At 48.8% G+C, this 23,592-nt stretch overlaps 1 protein-coding gene and 2 non-coding genes across 3 annotated transcripts in view; all 3 read right to left on the bottom strand.

Moving 5' to 3' along the window:
• The window catches only part of LOC120381700 (zinc finger protein 850-like), a gene marked incomplete at both ends in the record, with an annotated part of 483,140 nt that overhangs the window by 388,211 nt on the left and 71,337 nt on the right, over window positions 1–23,592 (bottom strand). The window lies entirely within an intron of this gene.
• TRNAT-AGU lies at window positions 4,888–4,962 on the bottom strand. Its single transcript has one exon. It is a non-coding gene; the product is annotated as a tRNA-Thr (tRNA).
• Window positions 13,049–13,120, bottom strand: TRNAR-UCU. Its single transcript has one exon. It is a non-coding gene; the product is annotated as a tRNA-Arg (tRNA).

Below are 23,592 nucleotides of genomic sequence, written 5' to 3'. Positions count from 1 at the left end.
CTCTGGGAGTCCAATAACAGAGGCAGGTTTTCTCTGGGCACTGAGATTTTTGAGGCCGTTGGTGGCTCCTTTCTTTCCTCATCCTGGAGAAACTCAGCTGTTTATTCCATCCTTGATGACTCATGGAATAACAACAGCAGCATGAAGAGGAGAGTGAATATCTCACTGCCAGGGGGATGGTGGACGCATCCTCTCTGTCTGACCATTGCCATTGCAGGAGAGAAGGTTTCAGTGGAATCGAATGCCCTGGCTCAGACAAGAGACACAGGGAGGTTTTGCTGTTCATGGATCTGTGCAAAGGAAATTGTGTGTCTGTGTGAAAATGAGGAGGGATATGAAATGCCCACGTGGTGGTGCCTAAGGCAAAAGGGAACCCTAGAGGATTGGAATAGGATAAGTTCTCAAGCAGCATGTTTCTTACTTTTGCCCATCTGTTAGGTTTGATGATTATCGATGGAAAGATTTTGCCATTGGGTCGTGTGTTTACACAGAAATTGACATTTACCAACAAATCGTAATTCTTCCAAGTCTGCTGGTGGTGAGTTTAGAGGACACACTCACTCTTCCCACCCCATGCCAGGCCTGTGCTCTCCAGAATGTCAACTTCCCACAGAGCTGGGATCCTTCCCTCATCTCCCCAGACCACTGCCCCACCCCACTTCTGGGGTCCCCTCCCAACACTGTCCAACTCCCTGCTGGCAGGATCCTTCCCATTCCTTTCATTTCCTGCCTCCTCTGAGCAAAAGCTCTGCATTGTTCCCACACTGGGAATTGAACCCAGGCCACGTGGGTAAAACCAGGAATCCAGATCATGAGACCATATGGGACTTGTATAGTCAATAGCACATTTACCCAACAATTCAAAGTAGCCATTCAAAGAACTTCAAAAACAGACTTCAAAGAGAAATTGCAGAGTTACAATTGATTTGCAAACTTAACCCCATTAATTTGAGCTTGAATAAGGACTGGGAGTAGCTGGCTCAGGACAAAAGCAATTTTCCCTCTCTTGGTATTGACACCTCCCCATCAATTATGGGGAGAGGACCACATCCACCCTGACTGAATTAGCCTTCAACACTGGTTCTCCCCTTGTACGGTAACTCCCATCTCTTCATGTTCCAATCTATATTTATGCTTCTATCTGCAATTTTCACTCCATGCATCTGAAGAAGTGGGCTTTTTACCCATGAACGCTTATGCCCAAATAAATCTGTTAGTCCTTAAGGTGCCACCGGACTCCTCATTGCTTTTAATTCTAAGCTGATCTTAACCCTTTCAGTACCCTTCCAAACACAGATGCTTCTCACCACAGGCTGGCTGGTGGCTTTTCAGCCAGGCTCTCCCCTTTCATCAGCGCTTCAGTTGCTTGGTGTGGGGGTGTCTGTAGATGTAGGTGGCAGAGAGAGATAAAGCCTGGCAAATGTCTCTCCTTTTATCATGTCCTTTCTTCCCTCATGGCTTTGCCCTCCCTCCCCCCTTCAGAGTCAGGTGAGCATCACTGCGTCTCTCCAAGCAAGTCTGAGCAATTCCCCTGGGGTGTCCTCATGCAGGTGAGTCATTGTATTGTAGCTCCCTTGCTGGGCAATGGCTGTCGATGGTTGTTTGACACCCTGTCCGGGTGTTGGTTACTTTCCTTGCTGTTGCCACTGGGGAGATAATATTTGTATGAATCACACACCTTACAGCACAGTCAAAACCACACAGCACAATTCTCATAAATTCATAAGCATGAATGTTCTACATCTATGGGTAGAGAACTGACATTCAGCAGATCATATCCATTCCCTCATACCTTACAAGTCATGCGCTATAAGAAAGAGCACGATGATATGACAATCAGGATTATGGGGTTACAGCACGCTCCAAAGGTATAGTATGTCACACTGAGATTCTATGTTCATTTGTTCTGTAACAGCATTACAGATATCCAATGACTGACCAATGGCATTTCCAAGTGCTAAAATAGCAAGCGATGTCGGTCTCTCATTGGCCATCAGCGACTGAAGATGTGGTTTAATGAGCTGGAGCTTCAAGGCGAGGTGACTCTGTCCAGTGCCTTCAATTGCACTGCTGGGCCCCAAGTCCTGGTGGCCAATATGTGACGCTGGGAGAAGAGAGTGGGGTGGCAAGTGGCGGCAGGACTTTGCCACCAGGGTCTAGCTGCCCAACTTCCTCCTGGTACTGCTGGCCCTCGCCTTCAGGTAACCCAGGAACTAAGGCAGGAATAGGGCGAGGAAGCAAGTAAAGCCGAGCAAGGAAGGCAAAAGTGAATCTTGTCTTCATGGGCCGCTTGCAATGACGTCCTTTTTCTGTGCCACACCTGACAACAACATCCCAGACAGAAAAGCAGGAGGCCAAAAAGAAACTGAGCAGCTGCTGAAGTAGTTCAGTTGGGAGCGTGCTAGACTAACAGGCTCTTCTGTCCCCCTTTGTGCACGGGTGGGATGTTTTCTGAAAGTGCAGCAGTGCCTTTAACTGCCACGAGTCCCTCATTTCAGGCTATGCAGCAGGAAAAGACAGCATGGGCTTCTGCACCGAGTTGGCCCACCTGACCTTTCATTCTTCTCTTGCTCTTTCTCAGCAAGGGGAAGAAAAAGCAGCTCTCCCTCAAGCTGGAGTCACAAGGACGACGTAAGGACGACTTCCTGAGTGCCCGCTCCAGTGCTCTGCTCTGCCAGCTGACCTATTGAAGGGCTGCCACCACTTTCTCCAGGTTTGTCCATCGGTCTGTGCCAGGGTGAGCAACACCCAAGCAGGTGGAGTTTCTTAATACGTGAATGGTCCCTGGTTCAAAACCAGGCAGAAACATGCTGGCTTCCTTTTCCCAGATCCCTTGCTGTTCAGGAAGACGCTCCTCCTCCTCCTATTGGCCTGTCCATGGGATAACTCCAACCCCTGCATGACAGAGGGTGCTGACAGCAGTGGAGAAAGCACCTTGGCGTCAGGCTGGAGAACCTAGAGGAGTGCGGCGTATCACCTTTTGGAGGCTTGTGGCTTGGCCTCCTCTGCTGTTGGAGGTTGGCCGGTGGAGGCCGGCTCTTCCTGCTGGCCTCCTCTGCGTGACTTGCCAAAGGAGGAAGTGAGGCAGGAATGGGGCAAAAGAGGAAAGTCGAGCTGAGAAAGGCAGGGCAGAAGTTAAGCGCCTCAGTGCGGCTACGTGGGGTTAGTAGAGCATCACCATTCGTTCTGCAAAGCCGGGGGAGGTGCGGTTGGCTGCTGGGAGGCAGAATCCTGTGCCTGCCTCTTGGCTTCCCAGGATGGCTACTTGCAGCCCAGGAGAAGCGGGGTTCTGGGGAAGGAAAAGCAGCAATGGCGAGGCTGAGTGGGCTCCTTTCTGGCCGAGATGGTGGGTCTGGGAGTTGCCTGTAAGCCGTAAGTGGACTTGGTGCAGTGAAAACCGCTGCTCCATTCTGGCTGACCTGGGGGAGCCATTAATGACTTGGGAGTGGGGGCAGGGCGCTGGCTGTGAGCAAATGGGATCCAGGAAGCCCCAGCCTGCCCCTCCAGGGGCCGAGTCGTCTTCTCTCCTGCCATGGGGAGCCCGGCCTTAAGCCTGCCCAGCATGCACTGCAGCTCGAGCATTAAGCCGTCCTGTGTGCATAACCTAACTACGGCCTAGTGTAATCAGGTGTAAAGTTTAGATTGTGAATTTATCTTTAATTTCCATGGTAACTTACTTTGCTCTTTTATGCCTACCACTTATAATCCTTAAAACTCCATCTTTCTGTAGTTAATAAATCTGTTTTATGAAACTGGTGTATTTTGCTTGAAGTTCTTGGGAAATCGCAGCTCCATTAGTAGGCTGGTTCATGTACTATTCATAGTGAGGGAAGGGTGGACCCTGCGTAATAAACTCACACTGATCAGGCTTCTGATTAAGGAAAGATGGTATGGTCCAGGGGCGCAAGGCTGCGGAGCTGGGGGAATTGGCGGGACGCTCTCTATCATTAGTGTTATGAGTGGCTGGGAGAAGCATTCATGTAATAGTTGGATGTGTCCCTACCTGTGGATGTCTGTGTAAGTGCAATATCTGCCAGAGATTCACAGCATCACCGTGTGAGAGGGAGCCCAGGCAGTGGTACACAGGGCTCAGGGTCCCACTGTTCAGGTTGCATCCCATAGATCCCATCACAGACTTTCAGCAACCACAGCAGATGTTCACTGGAACAGTGAAAGAGATGCCAAATAGTGATCTCCAGGGCCGGCAGACATCAAACTATCAGGAATTCTGCGCACAGAGAGGACCCTGCAAGTGGAAAATGCCTTTGGAAAAGACCCTTCTGTCCCCAGCTGTGGTCGTACAGTGCTTAGTGCTCTGCGTTGTGGCTTCAAGAGCCATGGATGCAAGTTGAGTTACGGTGACCTTTTCCTTGTCTCCACGGTTCTTAGGTGCCTCCTTCCAACGACCGGTTTCTTTTGGAAGCATTTGCATTGCAAGGCAGAGGCAGTCTTCTCTGTTTCCTCAAAGATTGACCAAAGGTGGGAGGAGTGGACACATTTGGCAAGGCACCACTGGGTGCTGCATCTCTAACCTCCACGTTACCTGGCAGGTGCTTCTGGGACTTTTCTCCCAGCTGCTCCATTTTCATCAGTGACAATCAAAGGAAGATGACATGACATCTGTGTGCAGACATCCCCAGTGAATCACAAGGACGTGTGGCGCAGGCTCTTGTGTTGCAGCAATTGTAGTTGAAGCAACCACCACGCTAATGTCAGTCACAGCAACCTTTTCATCAACTCCATGCTTGTGATTTGATTCTTTCCAATGTTTCTCTCCAAAGAAACCTTTTCCTTAGCAAGCAATTACTTGGATAACAAGGGAGGTCTCTTCTGTTTCCCGGAAAGACACAGGAAAATGTTAGCAGAGCAGACGAAAGCCATAGAACAAAGCACCACTAGGAGTTGAACCCAGGATCTCCTGTTTACTAGACAGGTGCTTTAAGCCAGCTAAGCTATGGTGCCTGCCTCAAGAAAATACTTGCAACTGTTCCATTTGATGGTCAGGACAACACCTGCAAATTCAAACTACAGACATTCCCATTTCCCTCAAGACTTGCAAGGAAGAACTGTCAGGCCAAGCCAGGATCTCCTGGTTACTAGGAAGACACTTCAGCCAGCTCTTCCCAAAGATCACTATCCAGAGACCTTTAAGCAGCCACTGCAGATGTTCACTGACAAAGAGATGCCAAAATGGAGTTCTCCACTGCCTGCAGCCATCACGCTACCAGGAGTTCTGTGCACATAGATGCCCCTGCTGGTGGGAAAGGTTTTGGTAGAGACTCTTCTGACACCACCCGTTCTCATATAGTGTTTAGCACTTTGTGTTGTGACTTCAGCATCCAGAGATGCCAGTTCAGTTAGGGGACGTTTTTCCTGTCTCCACGTTTGTCTAATGGCTCCTTTCAACACTTGTCACCAAAAAGACCTGTTTCTTTTGCAAGCGATGTACAGCTAGGCAAAGGCAGTCTTCTCCATTTCCTCAAAAATAACCAAGCTGTGGGGAGAGGAGACACATTCAGCCAAGCTGGATGCTGAATCTCCTCTTTCTTCAGCAGGTGTCTGTGAAGGACACAAATCTCCACTGTGTAGAGGTCAAGAATAGGAGTTTATTACACACAGTGATGGTGGAGTGGGCTTATTAGGCTCAGAGACACTGTTAATTAATTAATTACAATAGAATATATAGATTTTCCACGGGCGGGGGAAAGTGACAGGCTAGGCAGTTCCACACCCCAGGATAGGTTTTGCAGCAAGACAAGATAGCACAGTAGCCAATGGTTAACAGGTCACATAATGTCTCCACCCATGGTCTCAAGTTAGCAAGTTAACATTTCATTAATACTTTGATATGTTATTAGTATAAAATATATATGTTGAATTCTGATTTGAGGTCCATAGGAATGGAGCAACTCCTTTGATTGTCCAACAGGTACATTCCTAGGGGTTAAATCAAAGAAACAGTGAAAGTATATGGCAATAAAGATTGTTTTTGGGTGTCTAACAGCAGGATTGGTCCCTGGGAAGGGAGGTGGAAGGATGCCATATCTTATACTGACGTGCCAACTTTTCATAAACTCAAGGTTCGCTCTGTGGGAAAAATGTCTCCCTACAGAAGAGACTAACACAATAGGAACAGGGATTTTTTGCTCAATCTGCAACTCTGAATAAGACACAATGATTTAGTTCTTAGCTCCAACACCTGGCAATTTGCTGACCAGGCCTATCTTAGCAAGCAAGGCTTTCTGTTTATCCAGCTTTCTCTTAGCTGATCACTATTTGCTAGGCTTCTGGTCCCTTGACCATACTCTGGACTTTGGGTCTGGAAAAGAGGTGGCACAATCGATAGACCAGGTTGTTATATAAAATGCACATGGATTTTAACCTTTCACATCCAGTAATGGCAAAGTTCTTGGTTCAGGCTTGTAGCGGTGATGGAATAAACTGCAGGTTCAAATCAAGTCTCTGGAGTCTGTTCAAAGCTGGGATGGGTCATTCAGTCCTTTGTACAGAGCTTCAGTTTGTAGCAAAGTCCCTCCAGAGGTATGAAGCAGGACTGAAGACAAGATGGAGATGAGGCATCAGCCTTTTATAGTCTCTTGCCATGTGGTCTTTGCTTTCTTTGTCCCAAGGACACTCTATCCAGCACTTGGGACAGAAAAACCTTAGAGTTCTCTCCATAGGCAGGTCCCTGCATAGCTTGCTGAGTCACAAGGCGTATCTGCCTTCTCTCAATGGGTCGATTGTAGAGCTGATGGTCCTTAATGGGCCATCAAGCAGGCTAGGCAGAACTGACACCAACTTGTCCGGGGTGTTCCCCGGAAGCAGAGCACAAGTTTGAAATACAGGCAGCATAGAGCCAATATTAATAACGTCAACTACAAAAATGATACACATCTAGAGATAGCATCATTATAATCAGCCAATCAGAACCTCTCCATAGATCCCTTACACGACAACCTTTCTACAATATTGGCTGCAAATATAGAACAGTGGTCGCAATGGTGATCTATACAGTTACAGATTATGTCAATAACATCACAGGAGCTGACACGGCATCAGTGAGACTGATACTGGAATACTGCCTCCAATTTTGGTGTCCTCATTTGAAAAAGATGTTGTGAAATTGGAGCTGGGGCAGCAAAGAGCCACCAAATGTTCTGAGGGCTGGAGAAAAATGCCTTCTAGTGAGCTATTGAAAGAGCTCAACCTGTTTAGCTTATCAAAAGAAGATTGAAAGGTGACTTCATTGAAGTGTTGAAGTGTCTTAATGGAGAGAAAAGATTGGGTATTAAAGGGCTCTTGAATCGAGCAGAGAAAGGCATAACAAGACCCAATGGCTGGAAGATGAAAAGAGACAAATTCATATTACAACTAAGGCACAAATATTCAACAGTGAGGATGATTCATCACAGGAACAAGCTACCAAGGAAAGTGGTGGATTCTCCATCTCCTGATGTCATTTCATGAAGACTAGATGCCTTTCTGGAATGTGTTTGCCCCAAAAGTAGCTATTGTGTCATACAGGAGGCCTGTGATATGCAGGGGGTCAGATTAGATGCCCTAATGGTCTCTTCTGGCCATAAAGTCGACTAATTTCTGAAAAACTGAGTGTAGCATTGGGAGCAGCGTCTGATGTTTCCCTGTCTAGCCGGCTTGCTGCCTAGAACGAACGCTCCTTGAGTGGGGTGATCCCCAGGGAGTAGCTCAAACCTGCAAAGTGCCTGGCCAGGGGCAGGACATTAGCACAGCGAGGGAGGGGTGTGGCAGTGACATCACAAAGGCCTTTGGCAGGACCTCAGACTATTGGTCAAAGACTATTGGTGGGGTGGTGGTGACCTCACAGAGAGATGCTGACATCAGCCAGGCAGGACAGGGGCGAGGGGCCAGGGAAACCTCAGAGACCCCTGTGGCTTTGCTGCAGCAAGTCTCCTTCTCCAGGTCTCTCTCTGAGGACTGAGAGAGTATTCGGGTTCACGGACGTGAGCGCCAGGAGGAACCTCTTTCGAGTTTTCTCCTTCCCTTTTAGTGATTTTACTAGAAAACAGCCGTCCCTGTTTAGAAGGTAAGAGCCTCCTGGAGGTTTGAAACCTGTTCAGTCTGATCCATCTGGTGACAGTTGAATTCTAGAGATGGAAAACACGAGCTTAAGGAGGCAGAATTTTATTGCACACTTGGGATTTTGTCCCTTAGAATCACTGGGGACATTGGGGTTTGTCCTTTTTGTTTCCTCCATCCCTCCCTCCCTCCTTTCTCTTCGTCTCTTGCTTCTTTTGTCCTTTCTCCTGTTCCCCTCCCAACATCAGGGGTTTTTCTCCTGCTGATAACAGCTCACGTTAACTGATCACTCTCGTTATAGTGTGTATGGCAACACCCATTTTTTTCATGTTCTCTGTGTGTATATATATCTTCCTACTGTATTTTTAACTGCATGCATCCGATGAAGTGGGCTGTAGCCCACAAAAGCTTATGCTCAAATAAATGTATTAGTCTCTAAGGTGCCACATGTTCTCCTTGTTCTTTTTGCAGATAAATTAATGGAAGTTATGTCCATTAATGGATATTAGCCAGGATGGGTAAGGAATGGTGTCCCTAGGCTCTGTTTGTCAGAGGGTGGAGATGGCTGGCAGGAGAGAGATCACTTGATCATTACCTGTTAGGTTCACTCCCTCTGGGGCACCTGGCATTGGCCACTGTTGGCAGATAGGATATGGGGTTGGATGGACCTTTGGTCTGACCCAGTATGGCCATTCTTATGTTCTTATGAAGGGAGGGGCAGAGCCCTGTGGCAGAGTTTCTGTAGTGTAGTGATTATCACATTTCCCTAACACGCAAAAGGTCCTTGGTTTGAAACCAGGCAGAAACCTGATGGCTTCCTTTTCTCAGCTCTTAGTGGCCTGTCCCTGCTGTTGTAGGAGCAGCAGTGATTTCTATGCTAAGTAGGTCTGTTATACTTCCCCTGCTCCCACTTTTGTCTCCTCTCCCTCTCTGAATACCTGTGAAGTGGCTTTCCCCCTCCCCCTCCCGCTCCCTCCTGCAATGCTTGTGGGATGAAGGGGCTGGTTGAACAGCTGGAAGATCAGAAGAGCTCCTAGATAGACAAGGTGTCTGGGACTCTAATTAGGCAGCGATCACACACCCAGAGCATGGACATTGCCCAAGGTGGAGTGTGACCCACCAGATGCAGCCAAGTCATCTCTAGTCGCAGGCCATGAGGAGCAGGTCCTTAAAAGGGGAAGGGGCCCTGTGCTCAGGAGTCACTCACAAGCTTGTACCTCCAGTGAATGCCCTTCGCCCCTACCGCCTGGCCAGTGGTTCGCTGCGTTACATTCCATCGTGCCTCGGGAAGACTTACCCTCATCGCACCGTCCATCGCGGCGCTGGGGGACACTTACCTGGCAGAATCCTGACATCTCCAGTGCCAGGCCTGTCCTGGGAGTGTGAGTATGTGTGTGTGAGTGTGACACCCGCCGTCTTTTGAGTTTAGCTGTCAGTATAACAAACGTGCTGCTTTCTGCCAAACTCTGGTGGGTCATTAGTCCTCCCTACGCTGACTAGCTGGCCCTATTTCGGGTAACACCTGCGATAACCCCAACCCCTGCAGGACAGAGGGTGGTGAAATGAGCTGAGAAAGAGCCTTGGCCTCAGCAGGGGAAAGCTAGAGGATCTGGGCCAGTCACCTTTTGGAGCCTTGTGGCTTGGTCTCCTCTGCCCTGGGAGGTTGGCCGGTGGAGGCCGGCTCTTCCTGCTGGCCTCCTCTGCGTGACTTGCCAAAGGAGGAAGTGAGGCAGGAATGGGGCAAAAAAGGAAAGTCGAGCTGAGGAAGGCAGGGCAGAAGCTAAGCGCCTCAGTGCGGCTAAGTGGGGTTAGTAGAGCATCACCATTCGTTCTGCAAAGCCAGGGGAGGTGCAGCTGGCTGCTGGGAGGCAGAATCCTGTGCCTGCCTCTTGGCTTCCCAGGGGTGGCTACTTGCAGCCCAGGAGAGGAAGGGGGGCTCTGGTGAAAGGATGACAAGCAAAGCTCTGGGAGGAGATTTGGGTGTGGGGTGCGGGCTCTGCGCTGGGGGTGGGGGTTGGGGTGCAGGAGGGGTGGTGCTTACCCCGGGCACTGCAGCTCCCAAAGTGACCGGTACACACAACCCTCCGGCAGCAGCTCCTAGGTGGGCGGGTCAGGGGGTCTCCATGTGCCGCTGGCTTCAGGTGCTGACCCCTGAGTTCCCATCGGCTGCAGTTCCTGGCCAATGGGAGCTGCGGAGTTGGTACTTGGGGCAAGAGCAGCACATGGAGACATTCCCCCCACCCCAGGGGATGCTGGGACATGCCAGCCACTTCTGGGAGCAGCACGGAGGGACGGAGGTAGAGTGGGCAGGGAGCCACCTTAGTGCTGCTGGCACATCTCTGCACACCCATTGCGGGAGGGGAGCAGAGGGCCTCCATGTGCTGCCTGGGGTAGGGGCAGAGCACAGAGCTGCCTCCCCTCCCGGGTCTATTGCATGGCCCCTCCCCTCACACAGAGGGACTTGTTAGCTGGAGCCTGACATGACAAACCCAGGGGTGAGATGTCTGAGGATTTACTCACTGAGGGCTGGGCTCAGGCAGCCAGTTTCATGCAGGTGTTTCACCCCCCAGGCCCCCCGAGTCTCCTCTGACCGTATTTCCCAGTGACACTGCATGTGGGTGGTGGTTATAAGGGGCTCGGCGAGGCTGAGGGGGCAAGAAATGCTGGATGTGATGCTCCCCCCTTTGGAGGGGGGGCTGGGCTGCAACCTGCCGTCTTCAGAGTGCCACCGACAGACCCTCCCGAGCAGTGGGGGAGCCACCAGTACCCAGCCCATGGCCCCGCCTGTGCTCTGCCCCCAGGCCCTGCCCTGGCTCGGACTCTCCCCCGAGAACCCACCCCCCCACAGGGGTAGGCAGATCTTCCACCTGATCAGCCCCGAGCCAGGTCTCTGTGCTGCAAATTATTCCAGCCTCTGGGAGGGAAAGCGCAGCAGCCCACAGCTCCAGCTCTGGCAGCTCTTTGCTCTCACTGGGATAGGAGACAACAAGTCTATCACTGCTCAGTAGAGCGACCAGATGTCCTGATTTTGTAGGCACAGTCCTGATATTTGGGGCTCTTTCTATAGGCATCAAGTACCCCCCCACCCTCCCTCCTGATTTTTCACACTTGGTGTCTGGTCACCCTACTGCTCAGTGTGAGGCGAATGTCTCTGTGGTCTCTGCCGTTCGTGGTGGGGAGTTTCCCCACTGATAACAGTTCTTGCTGGGTCGGGGACGGGAGAGAGAAGAGGCGTTTATTCTGTTTCATTCCTCTCCATTTTCTGTTCCTCCCTGTCCCTTCCAGGGTCCTCCCTTCCATTTCAGACTGTGCAGTGACACCCTCCCCGCACCCAGGACTCTCGAGCCTCTGGAGCAGCACGATCCCATGAGATCCTCAGTGACCAAGGGTCTTTTCCAACTTCCAGGAGACCCAGCTTGAGTCTAAAGGAAGCTCTGTTCCTTCCTGGGGATCCTCTCTCCCTTCCTGGAGATCAAGATCATGAAGCCTCTGCCTTGCCTCCTGGGTCTGAATTAATGTCCCATTTCCCACTATGTGCTCGAAATAAACAAGTTTCTAACCCAGGTGAGCAGAGTTAATTCAGTTCTCAGCTGGAATCCTTCACCCACATTTCTTAGGAGATACAGACTCTCTGACACAGACTGACTGGGGTTCATCTCTGCATGTCCCCAATGGGGAAGGAAAGACACTGAGGGCGAAGGAAGATAGGCAGGAGTCAAATCTGGGTGGTCCCTGGAGCCAGATGATTGAGTGGCCCTGGAGTCAGCCACTGTGGCCACTGCAGAAGTCACAGAATCCGTCACTTCCACCACCTCCGTGACAGACACGGAGACAAACCCTTCCCTGCTGTGACTGCAGTTCCTGGAAGGAAAGAGAAGAACAGAAAGTGACGAGAGAACGAAAAAGAGAGATTCCCTGTCACCTCTCTCCCCTGCTCCCTCCCCCTTGTATTCTGTAACCCCATCTCACTGGGTTCCCTGTGCTGGTGCCATGGGGGTGACACTAGAGTTCTGGGGATTTGGGGGGGCTCTTCATTTCTCAACATTTCACACAAATTTGTCTTTGGGCTGAAATTTCTCCTGTTAGGCCTCTCAGTCAGAGCTGTACCCCCACCCTGTTTGCGGGGGCGGGGGGGCAGGGGAGATGTAAATTGCAGAGCAGGCAGAGAAGTCGCCCATAAAGGGTCATATTGATCTGGTGACTGGTTCTGACTGGGGTCACACATCCTCTGACACAGGCTCATGTGCAGAACATGGGAGCTCTGGCTTGTCCTAAATGCTGTAGACTGTGAGTTCCTGGAAAGGGCAGGGGAGAGGGAGCAAGAGGAGAAAAGCAGAGACATTGGAGACGAGGAATTGGGGGGAGAAGAAGGAGAGAACAGAGAGACAATAAATGATTGAAGCAGAACAGGTGTCCCAACTCCATCTTGCTCATCACAGGTGTTCAGAGAGACAGGTAGTTGCGGGTTTTCCAGTGTCAAGTCTGAACTTTGATTCTAACAATTTGCGTTGAAATATCAATGGGATCTCCACATACCTGATCTCTTCCCCCCTCCCCTTTTTTGTATTAATTTTTATTTTGACGTGTTTGGCTTAACCGTGATCTTCCCTTTCCCCACCTGTATTGCAATTTGGGGGTTATGTTTATTGTTCCTCCCTTTTGTTCATGTCATTATAATTGTAACAGCAAAGGAACCTGCAGGAGCAAAAACTGACTCAAAACTTCATTTCCCCATCATGCCGGAACATCCTACAAACAGCTCACGCAGCTGGAATCATAACACGCAAGGCCAGGGGATGGGAGATGCAGGTTTCCAAGGGTTCTGTCTTTCTCAGATGACACATTCCAGCCCCTTGTGTGCCTCCATCCTGTATGACCTGCTGGACTTCGACACATTTATTATTTCATTCTATAGATAATGTGATTGTAACACAATGTGACTGAAATTGTACCACTTCCAGATGAGGAAACAACAAAAGAGAAAAGCCATTATTGCATTGGCTGGGAATCTAACCCAGATCAAGTGCTTAGAAGGCACCTACGCACACCACTATACCACCAATGCATCTGGCAGGAGTAGCTTTCCTGCAGGCTGTGAGTGCTGGCAAAGGGGGTGACACATAACCACAGAGTTAATGAGCAGGGTGGATGGGCTGGAAGCTGCCTGACAGCTGGGAGCAGAGTTACCATCCCAGAGTGACTGAAACGGGGCAAAGGTGAAAACAGATCTCACTGGGAGCTGGCCCCACACCCGCCCCGCCCCTAGGAGAAGGGAACTGAAACTCAACTTCAATCATAGAAAAATCTTCCCTGAGAAGGAAGGGGACAGCTTGTTTTAAAGACCAGGTTTGTGTTTGTTCCTGCTACATACGGAGGGGCTGGGTAGTGCTGATTCCAGCCCCCAGACTTTGGGAGGATAAGGAACAAATTCAGGCTGCCAGTGACCTGCAGGAGGGAGATGATCTTTTGACAGTGACGGACGCCTCGTCCTAAAGGCCTTTGTCTGCCCCCTTCCAGTGACTGTTTGGTACAGGAATGCAGCCCCCACGCCTGGGTCTCTCCTGGGGAAATGATGTTTCTGTGCAAAACACCAAAGCTTTTAACAGAAAGGAAGAAAAGGAAATGGCCACACGATGGGACTAGGACATAAGGAATGAAACACAAGATGCTTCTCCCCTGTGCATTGACTTTTAACCTTGTTTGTGGTGGTGTTGTATCCATGTTGGTCCCAGGGGTCCTCTGGGGTGCCGGGCATTGGCCACTTTTGGGAGAGTGGGCTAGATGAACTGGTCTGACTCAGTGTGGCTGTTCTTATGTTCTAACTGCTGGTTATGGAAGAGACGAACTTCCAGGCTACACAGAACTGAAGAAGGGTGCTGGGTTAGCTCCACAGCTTGTCTCTTTCACCAACAGAGGTTGGTCCTCTGCAAGCTCTTACCCTCACCCGCCTTGTCTCTCTTGGACTCCGAAAAGTGTTTTCTCTCAACTCCCCTTGCAGAGACGTTAAGTTTCCCTTTGGGCAACTATCAGGCTGAAGCAATTGTATTGACTGTGACACTAGAATTGAAGATTTAATATTATAAATAAATGAGTCTAATCCTGAGGTTCTGGTTTTCACATTGATTTTTCTAACTCAGTTCCCAATTCTCTTCTAGAAAGGCCTCCAGGCTCCCTGCCCAGCCCAGCAAAAGTGGCAAGGAGAAAGCCCACACTGCTGCTCTTTCAGGTAGTTGAAAGCTGCTATCAAACCCCCCTCACTCAGTCAGTCCCCAGTCTGTAGCAGTGCATGGGATTCTTCCATCCTAAGTGCAGGACTCTGCACTTCTCCTTGTTGAACCTCCTCAGATTTCTTTTGGCCCAATCCTCCAATTTGTCTAGGTCGCTCTGGACCCAAACCCTGTCCTCCAGTGCTTGGATTCTTTACAAGGCCCCTTCCCCTTTTAAGGACCTGCTTCTCATGGCCTGCGACTGGAGATGACTTGGCTGCATCTGGTGGGTCACACTCCATCTCAGCCAGTGTCCATGCTCTGGGTGTGTGAGTGCTGCCTAATGAGAGTCCCAGACACCTTGTCTACCTGGGAGATCTTCTGCTCTCCTCCTGGCGCTCACGTCCGTGAACCCAAATACTCCCTCAGTCCTCAGAGAGAGACCTGGAGAAGGAGACTTGCTGGAGCAAAACCACAGGGGTCTCTGAGGTTTCCCTGGCCCCTCGCCCCTGTCCTGCCTGGCTGATGTCAGCATCTCTCTGTGAGGTCACCACCTCCCCACCACCTTGGACCAATAGGCTGAGGTCCTGCCAAAGGCCTTTGTGATGTCACTGCCACACCCCTCCCTCGCTGTGCTAATGTCCTGCCCCTGGCCAGGCCCTTTGCAGGTTTGAGCTGCTCCCTGTGGATCACCCCACTCAAGGAGCGTTCGTTCTAGGCAGCAAGCCGGCTAGACAGGGAAACATCAGACGCTGCTCCCAATGCTACACTCAGATTTTCAGAAATGAGTCGACTTTACGGCCAGAAGAGACCATTAGAGCATCTAATCTGACCCCCTGCATATCACAGGCCTCCTGTAGGACACAATAGCAGGTGAGGGTGGGGGGCTGAGGAAGCGAGCGGGCAGCCAGTGGCGGGGGGGGGGGCAGGGCAGCCAGTGGCTGGCCCCAGCTCACCTCCACTCCGCCTCCTCCCCTGAATGCCCCACCTCGCTTTCCCCCCTCCCCCTGCTAATCAGCTGTTCGCGCAGGAAGCCTTGGAGGGAAGAGAAGCCGTGTGGCGGCTTTGCACTCAGGCCCAGCAAGGTGGAGACGGAGATGAGGTGAGCTGGGGTTGGGGGGCTTCCCGCACCGCAGCAGGTAATGGTGGGTGGGTCAGGTGAGCTGGCGATGGGGGAAGAGAGCTGAGGCGGCGAGCAGACAGGTGAGCCATAGGGGGCGGGGGCTGAGGAGGCGAGTGGGCGGGCAGTGGCGGGGGGGCAGGTGAGCCGGCAGCAGGGGAGGGGGGTTGAGGAGGTGAGCAGGGGCTGGGGGGCTGAGGAGGTGAATGATGAGTCAGTGGCTGACCTGTTCTGCTGATCTGGTCTGGCTCCCAGCCCCTCTCCAAGGGTTGCAGCTGTCTGGAGGTGCTGCCTTCCACGCCTTCCTCAGTCCCACCTCATTTACTCCACAGGGCGACTGATTACAAAGTGGGGGGAAGATCTTATTCTACTTCTAGCAAAAAAGACATTTCTTTTACCTTAATTATATTACCTTAGGGGCCCCCTATAACATATTAGCAAGGTTCATTACCGCTGTTTTGGCAGGGTGGTGCTGGGGAAGGAGGGTTTGTTTCCACGAGGCGGGCGGCGCTTCGGGGGGGGAATTGTTTCGGAGGGGCTGGGCAACGCTAATGGGGTTCTTTTCAAAGGGCGGGCGGTGCTGGGGGGGCTGTGTTTCGGGGGGCTGGGCGGTGCTGGGGGGGTGTTTCAGCAGCACTGGGGGTGGGGGGGTTTCGGTGAGGCTGGAAGGTTTTTAGCCCTCAGCTGTTTTCTTTGAAGTAATATTGCCCTCGCCGCTTTACGAGTTGTGCAGGCCTTGACTAAACCACAGACTCTGGACTCAGCATTCAAGTATCCTGCAGTCTGAACTTTGAATCCGATACATTCCCTCATTGGCTACCATTGTTTGGCCAGCAGGGAAGTGCTTCTTGTCCAACAAGGCAGCCAGATTGGGACCCGTAGGCATGGAATGGCTCTGAAGGAATCAGCTGTTTCTCTCTGCGCTTTGGATCCAAATGGTAAAAGACAGTTGCTCCCACTTTAATCATGGCGTCCTTTAGGACTGTGACCAATGCCACTTAACTAGGGAGCAGGGTTCTAAAAACAGTTTACCTGGGCCACAGGTCACCATAGCTTCCATCTCTGGGGTGAAAATGAACCACTAGTACCTACAATTTCTACCCAAGTTCTTGTCAAATCTTTGACCTTACTTGGAGTAATTTTACACTTCTCTGGCGTAGAATTCTTCACCAACCGCACAACAGATCAGTAGCGATAGTGAGGTACAACTCCCCCTTCTGTGCCCTTTTATTTCTTTAATCTGGTGGCACAGATTAAAATTAGGGACTAAATTCAGGTGCAACTTAGAATCCCTGTAAGACAACAAATGTCAGGTCTCTATTAAAAAGAGGTATCTTTCTGCAGCTACAGCACATTCAACATGGATTTCATTTTCTACACATTTGTAGAATCTCCCAGGTGTGAGCTAAACAGAAATGTCACTTCCATTTTTCCCATCTCTACCTAGATAGGGATTGTATTTCCCAAATAAAAGGCAACATGCAGCTGATTAGGAAGGCGATATCTTCAGGAGCAACCTCCTGCAAGGCCTGGGCCAGAGCGGCTTTGGTAGCCAAATGCATGGGTACTTTGTTTAATTACAAGTAATTTACGAGGGAATCCTCTTCCCAGCCCTTTAGAAAAAATATAGACCTAAGAAGCTGAACAAAAGGGAGATTGGGATGGTGATGAGGAATCAGGGTAAATCAGAGGGATTCCCTATGTTCTTCTGCTGTTATAGAGGAGAAATGACATTTACCCCTATCCCTACGTTTTTCCTGCTCTTTGTTATAGTTCAATATATTTTAAGTGAGGAAAATGGTAGCAAAAATATCTGCTCCCCAGCACAACCTGAACCAACATCAGAGCAACTGGGAATGAAACAATTGGTTTCCAAAGGGAGAACTCGATGACTAACAATTGCTGTGAAATGGGGGAACAGTATAACCGTGATGCTCAGGGTTTGTTTAGACTAGGGAAAGTGATGGAGTTTAGGTCAGGTCAAGGGGGAAGCTAATGGCAACCCCTGCACCTGGGCTGCATCTGCTCTACAACTATAATTTCCTTTTTACCCCAAGATCACTAACTTGAGCAGCCAACGCCATGTACAGCCCTAGTGGATGGAAGGCTCGGGTAGTTTTTGCCTCAGTGTAGCTTGTTGGGTGTGACGATACGGTCCTGGCGGGACCCAACTGAGAGTGCCAGTTCAGGACCAATTGCTTAAACAGGGCAGTTACAGCCCTAGGCTGGGGTTTTTCCACTTGTAAGGCAAACCAAACAAGCCAGCCAAAGAGGAGTTTGGTTTCACACCACTGGCTAACCACAAGTCACACAAGCAATTTCCTTAGACACTCCACAAAAAGAACAGGAGTACTTGTGGCACCTTAGAGACTAACAAATTTATTTTAGCGTGAGCTACAGCTCATTTCTTTGGATGCATAGAATGGAACACACAGACAGGAGATATTTATACATACAGAGAACATGAAAAGGTGGAAGTATGCATACCAACCGGAAAAGTCTAATCAATTGAGATGAGCTATCATCAGCAGGAGGAAAAAACTTTTTGAAGTGGTAATTAAGATGATCCATAGGAGGTGTGAGGAGAACTTAACATAGGGAACTAGATTCAATTAGTGTAATGACCCAACCATTCCCAGTCTCTATTTAGGCCAGAGATAATTGTATCTAATTTGCATATTAATTCCAGTTCAGCAGTTTCTCTTTGGAGTCTGTTTTTTGAAGTTTTTTTGTTGCAAAATTGCCACCTTCAAGTCTGTCACTGAGTGGTTAGAGAGGTTGAAGTGTTCTCCCACTGGTTTTTGAATGTTATGATTCCTCATGTCAGATGTGTGTCCATTTATTCTTTTGCGTAGAGACTGTCCAGTTTGGCCAATGTACATGGCAGAGGGGCATTGCTGGCACATGATGGCATATATCACATTGGTAGATGTGCAGGTGTACGAGCCCCTGATGGCGTGTCTGATGTGATTAGGTCCTATGATGGTGTCACTTGAATAGATGTGGACAGAGCTGGCATCAGGCTTTGTTGCAAGGATAGGTTCCTGGGTTAGTGTTTATGTTGTATGGTGTGCGGCTGCTGGTGAGTATTTGCTTCAGGTTGGGAGGCTGTCTGTAAGCGAGGACTGGCCTGTCTCCCAAGAGCTGTGAGAGTGAGAGATCATCTTTAAGGATAGGTTGTAGATCTTTGATGATGCGCTGGAGAGGTTTTAGTTGGGGGCTGTAGGTGATGGCTAGTGGCGTTCTGTTATTTTCTTCGTTAGGCCTGTCCTGTAGTAGGTGGCTTCTGGGTACTCTTCTGGCTCTGTCAATCTGTTTTTTCACTTCAGCAGATGGGTATTGTAGTTTTAAGAATGCTTGATAGAGATCTTGTAGGTGTTTATCTCTGTCTGAGGGATTGGAGCAAATACGGTTGTATCTTAGTGCTTGGCTGTAGACAATGGATCGTGTGGTGTGTCCGGGATGGAAGCTGGAGGCATGTAGGTAAGTATAGCGGTCAGTGGGTTTCCGGTATAGGGTGGTGTTTATGTGACCATCGCTTATTAGCACAGTAGTGTCTAGGAAATGGACCGCTTGTGTGGATTGGTCTAGGCTGAGGTTGATGGTGGGATGGAAATTGTTAAGATCACGGTGGAATTCCTCGAGGGCTTCTTTTCCATGAGTCCAGATGATGAAGATGTCATCAATGTAGCGCAAGTAGAGTAGGGGCGTTAGGGAACGAGAGCTAAGGAAGCGTTGTTCTAAGTCAGCCATAAAGATGTTGGCATATTGAGGGGCCATGCGGGTACCCATAGCAGTGCCACTGACTTGAAGGTAAACATTGTCCCCAAATGTGAAATAGTTGTGGGTGAGGACAAAGTCACAAAGTTCAGCCACCAGGTTTGCCGTGATATTATCGGAGATACTGTTCCTGATGGCCTTTAGTCCATCTTTGTGTGGAATGTTGGTGTAGAGGGCTTCCACATCCATAGTGGCCAGAATGGTGCTTTCTGGAAGATCACCAAGGGATTATAGTTTCTTCAGGAAGTCAGTGGTGTCTCGAAGATAGCTGGGAGTGCTGGTAGCATAGGGCCTGAGGAGAGAGTCCACATAGCCAGACAATCCTGCTGTTAAGGTGCCAATGTTTGAGATGATGGGGTGTCCAGGATTTCCAGGTTTATGGATCTTGGGTAGCAAATAGAATACACCTACTCTGAAACTTAGACACTCCAGTCTGCCAGTATCACCACCAGGGCCACTTGTCCTGCGGATGAATGGTTATGAAAACCAACACCCCAATAAAAGAAAACGGTTCTCTCGATCCCAAGGAATCAAGTCCCAGACCCAGGTCAATATACAAATCAGATCTTACCCACAAATCATGCTGTTGCCAATCCTTTAGAATCTAAAATCTAAAGGTTTATTCATAAAGGGGAAAAAGGTAGAGATGAGAGCTAGAATTGGTTAAATGGAATCAATTACATACAGTAATGGCAAAGTTCTTAGTTCAGGCTTGCTGCAGTGATGGCATAAACTGCAGGTTCAAATCAAGTCTCTGGAACATCCCCAGCTGGGATGGGTCAGTCAGTCCCTTGTGTAGAGCTTCAGCTTGTAGCAAAGTCCCTCCAGAGGTAAGAAGCAGGATTGAAGACAAGATGGAGATGAGGCATTTGCCTTATATAGGCTTTTCCAGGTGTAAGAACCTCTTTGTTCCTTACTGTGGAAAATTACAGCAAAATGGAGTCTGGAGTCACATGGGCCAGTCCCTGCACTTTGCTGAGTTACAAGGCGTGTCTGCCTTCTCTCCATGGGTCAATTGTGTAGCTGATGGTCCTTAATGGGACATCACACAGGCTAGGCAAAGCTAACACCAACTTGTCTAGAATGTTTCCAAAAACACAGCACAAATTTGAAATACAGACAGTATAGATTCAATATTCATAACTTCAACTACAAAAGGATACATGCATACAGACAGCATAATCATAACCAGCAACCCATAACCTGGTCTTAGACACCTTATATGACCCCTTTTTACATAAGATTTGGTGCCACTACAGGACCTTGGTTGCAAACCATATTCTATATGGTCCCAGTTTATATCAACATCACAGGGAATGACACAGGGCAGCAAATTCCCACCTACCCAAGGACAAATTGCTGCAGATAAACGGGTTGGGTTCACATCCCAAAGCTGAGGAGAATTGAAGAATTATGGACAAAATAGGGAAAAATAAGAGACTAGAGAGTCAATAATTTTAGGGAAAACGAGGGAATCTCCTTGGATTTACTAGCCACATGTGGGGAGGGGAGAGAGAAGGGGAAGAACCAGAGAGAATTGTTCTCAGGTTTTGAGATGGAAAGAAATGGCACAAACAGGAAAAGGATGCAAGTGGCTCACCCCCGTGACCATAGGCATGCGCAGCACATTTCATTAGGGTGTGCACCCAGGGAGCCCCCGCCCTAGCCCCACCCCATCCACTGCCTCCCCCTTCCTGCCCCCCTCAGAACCCCCAACCCCCCCGCTCCTTGTCCCCTGACTGCCCCCTCCTGGGACCCTGCCCCTAACTGCCCTCCAGGACCCAACCCCCTATCTAAGCCTCCCTGTTCCTTGTCCCCTGACTTCCCCCTCCTGAGACCTCCCACACTATAACTGACTCCCTAGGACCCTACCTGTCCCCCTGACCCTTATCTACACCTCCACCCCCAGACATAAGAACATAAGAAAGGCCGTACCGGGTCAGACCAAAGGTCCATCTAGCCCAGTATCTGTCTACCGACAGTGGCCAATGCCAGGTGCCCCTGAGGGAGTGAACCTAACAGGCAATGATCAAGTGATCTCTCTCCTGCCATCCATCTCCATCCTCTGACGAACAGAGGCTAGGGACACCATTCTTACCCATCCTGGCTAATAGCCATTTATGGACTTAGCCACCATGAATTTATCCAGTCCCCTTTTAAACATTGTTATAGTCCTAGCCTTCACAACCTCCTCAGGTAAGGAGTTCCACAAGTTGACTGTGCGCTGCGTGAAGAACTTCCTTTTATTTGTTTTAAACCTACTGCCTATTAATTTCATTTGGTGACCCCTAGTTCTTGTATTATGGGAATAAGTAAATAACTTTTCCTTATCCACTTTCTCAACATCACTCATGATTTTATATACCTCTATCATGTCCCCCCTTAGTCTCCTCTTTTCCAAACTGAAGAGTCCTAGCCTCTTTAATCTTTCCTCATATGGGACCCTCTCTAAACCCCTAATCATTTTAGTTGCTCTTTTCTGAACCTTTTCTAGTGCTAGAGTATCTTTTTTGAGGTGAGGAGACCACATCTGTACACAGTATTCGAGATGTGGGCGTACCATGGATTTATATAAGGGCAATAATATATTCTCAGTCTTATTCTCTATCCCCTTTTTAATGATTCCTAACATCCTGTTTGCTTTTTTGACCGCCTCTGCACACTGCGTGGACATCTTCAGAGAACTATCCACGATAACTCCAAGATCTTTTCCTGACTCGTTGTAGCTAAATTAGCCCCCATCATGTTGTATGTATAGTTGGGGTTATTTTTTCCAATGTGCATTACTTTACATTTATCCACATTAAATTTCATTTGCCATTTTGTTGCCCAATCACTTAGTTTTGTGAGATCTTGTTGAAGTTCTTCACAATCTGCTTTGGTCTTAACTATCTTGAGTAGTTTAGTGTCATCTGCGAACTTTGCCACCTCACTGTTTACCCCTTTCTCCAGATCATTTATGAATAAATTGAATAGGATTGGTCCTAGGACTGACCCTTGGGAACACCACTAGTTACCCCTCTCCATTCTGAGAATTTACCATTAATTCCTACCCTTTGTTCCCTGTCCTTTAACCAGTTCTCAATCCATGAAAGGACCTTTCCTTTTATCCCATGACAGCTTAATTTACGTAAGAGCCTTTGGTGAGGACTTTGTCAAAGGCTTTCTGGAAATCTAAGTACACTATGTCCACGGATCCCCTTGTCCACATGTTTGTTGACCCCTTCAAAGAACTCTAATAGATTAGTAAGACACGATTTCCCTTTACAGAAACCATGTTGACTATTGCTCAAGAGTTTATGTTTTTCTATGTGTCTGACAATTTTATTCTTTACTATTGTTTCAACTAATTTGCCCGGTACCGACGTTAGACTTACCGGTCTGTAATTGCCAGGATCACCCCTAGAGCCCTTTTTAAATATTGGCGTTACATTAGCTAACTTCCAGTCATTGGGTACTGAAGCCGAGTTAAAGGACAGGTTACAAACCTTGGTTAATAGTTCCATAACTTCACATTTGAGTTCTTTCAGAACTCTTGGGTGAATGCCATCTGGTCAGTGACTTGTTAATGTTGAGTTTATCAATTAATTCCAAAACCTCCTCTAGTGACACTTCAATCTGTGACAGTTCCTCAGATTTGTCACCTACAAAAGCCAGCTCAGGTCTGGGAATCTCCCTAACATCCTCAGCCGTGAAGACTGAAGCAAAGAATCCATTTAGTTTCTCCAATGACTTTATCATCTTTAAGCGCTCCTTTTGTATTTTCATCGTCAAGGGCCCCACTGGTTGTTTAGCAGGCTTCCTGCTTCTGATGTACTTAAAAAACATTTTGTTATTACCTTTGGAGTTTATGGCTAGCCGTTCTTCAAACTCCTCTTTGGCTTTTCTTATTACACTCTTGCACTTAAGTTGGCAGTGTTTGTGCTCCTTTCTATTTGCCTCACTGGGATTTGACTTCCACTTTTTAAAGGAAGTCTTTTTATCTCTCACTGCTTCTTTTAAATGGTTGTTAAGCCACGGTGGCTCTTTTTTAGTTCTTTTACTGTTTTTCTTAATTTGGGGTATACATTGAAGTTGGGCCTCTATTATGGTGTCTTTAAAAAGGGCCCATGCAACTTGCAGGGATTTCACTTTAGTCACTGTACCTTTTAACTTTTGTCTAACTAACCCCATCATTTTTGTATAGTTCCCCTTTTGAAATTAAAGGCCACAGTGTTGGGCAGTTGAGATGTTCTTCCCACCACAGGGATGTTGAATGCTATTGTATTATGGTCACTATTTCCAAGCGGTCCTGCTATAGTTACCTCTTGGACCAGCTCCTGCGCTCCACTCAGGATTAAATCTAGAGTCGCCTCTCCCCTTGTGGGTTCCCGTACCAGCTGCTCCATGAAGCAGTCATTTAAAGTATAGAGAAATTTTATCTCTGCATTT

This window comes from Mauremys reevesii, linkage group 14 (genome assembly GCF_016161935.1).
Source record: "Mauremys reevesii isolate NIE-2019 linkage group 14, ASM1616193v1, whole genome shotgun sequence".
NCBI classification, from domain to species: Eukaryota; Metazoa; Chordata; order Testudines; family Geoemydidae; genus Mauremys; species Mauremys reevesii.
This window is presented reverse-complemented; position numbering and strand designations above follow the sequence as displayed.